The sequence below is a fragment of the Phaethon lepturus genome, unplaced genomic scaffold (assembly GCF_000687285.1).
Source record: "Phaethon lepturus isolate BGI_N335 unplaced genomic scaffold, ASM68728v1 scaffold10769, whole genome shotgun sequence".
NCBI classification, from domain to species: Eukaryota; Metazoa; Chordata; class Aves; order Phaethontiformes; family Phaethontidae; genus Phaethon; species Phaethon lepturus.
This window is the reverse complement of record NW_010561275.1, coordinates 1-6,526: the sequence shown is the minus strand read 5'-3', so window position 1 is coordinate 6,526 and position 6,526 is coordinate 1.

Below are 6,526 nucleotides of genomic sequence, written 5' to 3'. Positions count from 1 at the left end.
AGCAATCTGCTGACTCTGCCACCAAATGTAAATGTTGGGTTGTCTCCAAACACAGCACCACCGTGCTGAGAACTGCACATGCTGGTGTAAAGATGATGATGCCTAGTCCACATTCCCAACAGAAAAGGACCAATTGCATTTATCTAACTACTCACTTGATAGCTTCAAAAACAAAACCTATAAGGTCCAACGTATCCTGGCCAGCTGTGAAATTTTTATTTACTATTTTGACAGCTGTCAACTAATTTATGCTTACAAACCTCATTTTAGTTACATGCTAAGAAGGAAACTTGCAGACTCCTACAGATCGTGCAAAAAAAGTGGTATGATGATAACTTGGAATTTCAGAGTGCTTTTATGATGGTATGGGAAAATTGTTCTCAGACTTTGAGTTCTGGCAGGTACTACAGAATGTGTTAAATAACTGTTGCTATCGAAATTTGCCTTATTGCTACTGCCCTCTGTGTGAATATAGAATGTGCTCCACTTTGGATCAACTCCACAAGTGAAAGTTGGAGTTAAGTCTATAGCCATCTTTTCCAGGTAAGGAAATGGGATAATGGTATCTTTAAGTCCTTCTGTCACAAAGAACATGATTCCATCTCCCACAGACATAAACCAAGCCATCTTAAAAATGGACATCTGGTCTGACAACCCAAAGCATATTCTGATCTGTAACACCCACTCAGGAACCTGGGTAAGTATTCGGGAAGTTTATACATTAGACTGCAATTACAGACATTCTCAAAGACAGAAGACAAAGGAGACATTAAAAAGCACCTACAGACATAAGAGTAGGAGGAAAGAGACACAGGAAGCCTCAAATAAGGAGAACAGATGAAAGAGGCAAGTTGGAGTGTCAGAGTCCAGTTCTGCTTTGTGCTCAAAAAAGGCAAGTCATGTATTTCCTTCTGAGGACAACGGAAATAATGAGCTATTGTGGTTAGCAGTGAATAAATACAGGCCTTAAGGTATTAGGGTAGTGACTAGCCTCTACTCTGATGGACAGCTTATAATTTTTGTTGATACTTTTTCAATGCCAATCATTTAATTTATAATTCCCTGTTTTAGGAACCATTATCTAAATTTTTGTGTGACCAAAAATTGCCTCTCTTCATAGACTCTATTAAATTAAATAGCAAAACTTCATTATTTCTCATTCTTTTTCTTATTTACAGAAAACAAAATGTTCCATTTAGTAATTTTTCTAAACTTTTAGTAACTGTAAATATAAATATAAAGTAAACTAGAGAAGAAATTCTATAATGAGGTCTATTTTTGCTCACCTTTGCTTTATATCAACATGACATGCTCCTTTACTGCCTGCTTGTTCAGCCATCTCATCTTCTCCTTCCATTGTACAAACAATATTCTACAGCATCATTCACTCTAGCCTACTAGCAGTTTGACAGACTTTTCTTCCCATGTTTATACTGAACTCACCACACCACAGAAATCTCACAGTAGCACCAAAATACAGACAATAATTTAATATAGTAAAACCATGTATGAAGATGAACAAACCTTAGAGCTTCCACGTTACAGAAAATTTCAACGAGTTGGAATTTGATATCAAGTCAATTTGAAACAAACCACACTTTTCAAAATACCAAAGAACAGAATTTTTGAGAAACCATACAATTTCAAAATCAAATTTGCCCTGGGACAGAAGCTGAATGAAACAAACATAAGTTCAACTCAACAGCTCTGAAGCTTCCAGGATCAGCAACTGCCAAGTATATGGACCAACCTGCATCAGGAAAATGAGAGTATGACGACTTTACCCTTGGAAAGTAGGGAAACTTGCCCAAGAGATGATGGTCTGGTCCCTAGTTTCGGAGAAATGTCCCACAAACATGGGAAGCTTCAACTGCATCTCACTAGATGGATGGTGGGAAACCAGTTCAAAAACAAATTTGCTCTGCATGCTGGTGTACAGTCTGTGTTGCAGTGAACCGTCTTGTACTTCAGTGAAAACGTATCAAAACAGATAAGCTGTCATGGAATATTTCTGAGTTTCAGTGGAATTTGTTTCAACAATGGATTTGGCTCATTCCATTGAACCAAAACTGAGGGGGAAGTTAAGTAGAATTAGAACTGACTAAAATGTTTATTACTTCTAGAGAAGACATAGTTGTTCTTACTTACCTACTCTTCCAACTAATGAACGGATACTAAAACTAAAATCTTCCCCATTACATCATGTGACATGTGTCTCTCCTTTCAAGGTTCATTTTCTGCTTGCATACAAATACTTTTAAAGTATAAACTTGTATCCTCCCAACTACAGGATCAACAAGCACTGGTCACTTTCAGATGGATGGCTTTCTGTGAAGCATGCAGAACTGTATAAAGACCATATGACCCTTCCTCAAGATATTTTGAAATACATCATCTTCTTTTGTATATATGAAGTCCATCATGTATTGTTTTCATGCATATGTCACTTAGCAAAATCCTTTCATAATATTCTGACCTTCCTCTTTATTATAGTCACTCATTCCTCTAAATCATCATATCAGTAATTTTAAATCCCTCATCACATTACCAGCGTCAACCTCATCTCTGTTATTTGAGAGACTTATATAACACTTTCTCTTGAAATTATTTGCCCAAAATTCAGAAGATGTATTATATCCACGTCATAGCATTCATATAGAAATATTTAGGTTTTCCCTTTATGGAGCTGAGATTTCCCCATCTCATCTTAGAAGACTACAAAGACATGCCTTCTAGTATTTCGGATTTTTCCAGTAACACACACCCCCAACAAATGCATGTCAGATTCATTCACAGATGTGTTATGAGTTCTGTCACAAATCGGTAGAACTTTATTTTCTGCTGGATGGTGGTATAAGGTCAGTACTGTTTTTACCTACACATACGTGTCTTTTCAAGACATGACTTGCAGACAGAATCAGACCAGTTGCTCATTAAATCCTACATTTCATTAATACATTCCGTGACCATCTTACATATCAAAGAATAAAATATGTGTATTGTTGAGCATAAAATTGCTCACGTATTTAAATCTCTCAATAGCATTCAAAATGGAGTTCTTTGATAATACAGCCAAACTGGTTTACACAGTACCTGGATATTAAAAGGCAAAAAAACAATGGCCTACAGTCCTGAGCAAGGGCAGTAAGAAGAACATGATATTATAAGTGTAAATGGGATATGGTGAGAATGGTGAACTGAAGCAGACTGAAAGATGATCTGTGATCTGATTTAATATGGAAGTTGTGAAGAGATCAGCATACTTTGCCTAAAAGTAGCTAGCTGGGAAGCAAGAAGTCTGTTTCACAAACTATTTAGAAACATCCATATTCATTCTTCAAATACAGAATGTGATCATCTAAACATTTCATTAACATACATAAACTAGGAGCCCTAGCTTCAAGCCTCTTCCCTTGCCAGACAACAGCAGTATCTTCTGCTTAATTATGTTTTTGCACACACCGAACAAGTGGTCAGATCCCTTAGATACCAGAGTTTCTTGTTGGTTGTTTGTTTCAGGTGCGACAGATTGTAACGGGCAGGAGGAGGGACTGGAGCAATCTCTTGATCAAAAAAGTTATTATGAACGAATAAAGAAGAGATATCTATGCAGGAATAACATGTACACTGCAGTCAACATCAGCTCTGCCGAAGGAGAAGATATTTCCTAATTAAATAAATTCTCCTGATGTTTCCAAAGATTCTTATGAAATAATAATTCGCGGTTCTGAATAAATTTACAAGTTTGAACAAGACAATCATAAGACAACATATTACAGCTGATGGACTCCATTAAATTTTGGGTTTGTTTTGGTAGTTTGGGGAGCTTTTTTAGGTTGTTGGGTTTGTTTGTTTTACACATAAACTACAACCAAATCTTTAGGTCTCAGCAGGTCCAAAACATTCTGTTTCTCAGGTGAGTCCTTACTACCTCTTTGGAGAGGCTTTGGAAAAAATGCACAATGACACCCAAAAAATGTTTTGAGGTACAAGCTGAAGGTACAAAACAAATGGAATATGCTGTGCACATTTTGACAGCGTAATAAATGGCTTCTGAACATGCTTGCTTTCTGCTGATCTGAGTGGCTGAAGTGGCATATGGTTGAAGTGCCACTGATTTTGGCATAAACCCAGAAAAAAAAAGTCAAGAAAGTCAGTATTAATTGGGTTGTTGGCAGAAGATAGAGAAGCAAGATATTTCAAAAAGGCACATGGCTGAAACCAGCCTCTGTGACAACAATTAAAAAAAAAGTAGTTCAAATACACAAAGTATTTTCAAAAAGTTGCAGAGATGAGTCACAAAAATAATGGAATCAAGGTTTAAAAAAGTGGTATGGACAAAAAATAGCAAAGTGCATAAACACAAAAGCATGGAATCAGAGGCTGGAAAAGACCTCTGAAAGCCTTCTAGTCCAAGCTGCTGTTCAAAACTGGTCTATTGAGGGCAGGTTCCTCAGACTATCCAGTTGAGTATCGCGCAGAATGGAGATTCCATAGCCTCTCTGGACAACCTGTTCCAGTGTTTACCCCCTCCTCCCCTGCCCCCAGTATTATTTTTGTTGCCTCTTGTCCTTTCACTACACACCTTCAAGAAGAATCTGGCTATGTCTTCTCTACCACCCTCCCGTGTAATAGCTGATGGTGATAATGAAGTCTCCCTTAGCTTTCCTTTTTTTCAGGATGAACAAAGCAATTTCCTCCAGCTCCTCCTTATCCATCACATGCTCTAGCCCTCTCATCACCTTGGTAGACCTTCACTAGACTTGCTCCAGTACATCATTGTCTATCATGATGTACTCCAGATGACCTCTCAAAAGTGTGAAACAAACACTTCTGGCTATACTCTTGCTAAGGCAGCCTAGTACACGGCTCACCTTCAGCACTGCAAAGCGCACAGCCACAGCTGGTTCATATTCAAGTTCTTGTCCTTCCGCACCCCATATTCACCTACTTTCTAGCTATTCAGACTCCAGTTTATACTATTAATCTACTAACAGGATTCTGCATTTGCTTGTGTTGAACTTCATGAGGTTGCTCCTCATTCCTCAGTCCTTTTTGAGGCCCCTCTAAATAGCAGCCCTGATACCTAGAATACCAGCCGTTCCCACAATTTGGTTTAACCTGCAAACGTGCTAAGAGAACATTCTACTTCATCATCCAGTACATTAAGAAAGACTTTTACATGTTATTGGTCTTAGTACCAGTCCTTTAAGCATGCCACTAGTGACAGGCTTTCCAACTGGACTTTGCATTGCCAGTCACAACCCCTTGAACCCAACCATTCAGTCAACTTTGCACACATCTTGTCATACACTTATCCAGTCCATATCTCACCAATTGAGTTATAAGGATACTAGGGGAGACTGACAAAGGTTTTGCTAAAGTCAAGGTATTAAACATCCACTTCTCGCTCTTTGATTAAAGGGCCAGTTATTTCATCTGAGGGGACAACCAGGTTGATCAGGCATACATGATCTCATAAATCCACGGTTGCTGTTCCCAATCACATTTTCCTCCTCCTTGTGTCTGGGAACACCTTCTAGGAAAAATTGCACAATAATCTTCGAAGAGAGTGAGGTTAGGCTGATCAGCTTATAGTCCCCAAACTCTCATTCTTGCCTTTCCTCCAAATCGATGCGATGTTTGCCTTTTTCTACTCATCAGGAACCTCCCACAATCATCATGACCTTTCAGTGATGATAGAATGGCCTTGCAATGACAATAGTCTCCTCTCTCAGCATGCTCAAAATGAATCCCATATAGTGCCATGTATTTATATATGTCCAATTGCCTTAAGCACACCCTAATTCTATCTTCCTCTGTTGTGGGTAAAGCTTCACTCCCACAAACTCTGCTGCTACACTTAGGGACTTGGATAGCTTGAGAGCAAGCCTTACCAACTGAAAAGCATTATTAGATGCCCTTCAGTCCACAAGGACAGGTCCTCGAGTCCAGTCTTATTATGGGTCTTGTGGGGGACTTCAATCTACCGGACATCTGCTGGAAGTATAACACGGCAGAGAGGAAACAATCTGGGAGGTTCCTGGAGTGTGTGGAGGATAACTTCCTGACACAGCTGGTGAGTGAGTCCACCAGTGCCTTGCTGGACCTGCTGTTTACAAACAGAGAAGGACTGGTGAGAGATGTGGTGGTCGGAGGCTGTCTTGGGCTTAGCGATCACGACATGATAGAATTCTCAATTCTGAGTGAAGCAAGGAGAGGGGTCAGCAAAACTGCTCTCATGGACTTCCGGAGGGCAGACTTTGGCCTGTTCAGGTCACTGGTTGAGAGAGTCCCTTGGGAGACAGTCCTGAAGGACAAAGCGGTCCAGGAAGGCTGGACAGCCTTCAAGAAGGAAATCTTAAAGGTGCAGGAGCAAGAAGTCCCCATGTGCCGTAAGAAGAGCTGGCAGGGAATGCAGCTGGCCTGGCAGAACAGGGAGATTTTGCTGGGACTCAGGGAAAAGAGGAGAGTTTATCACCTTTAGAGGAAGGAGAAGGCCACTCAAGAAGAGTACAAGGATCTC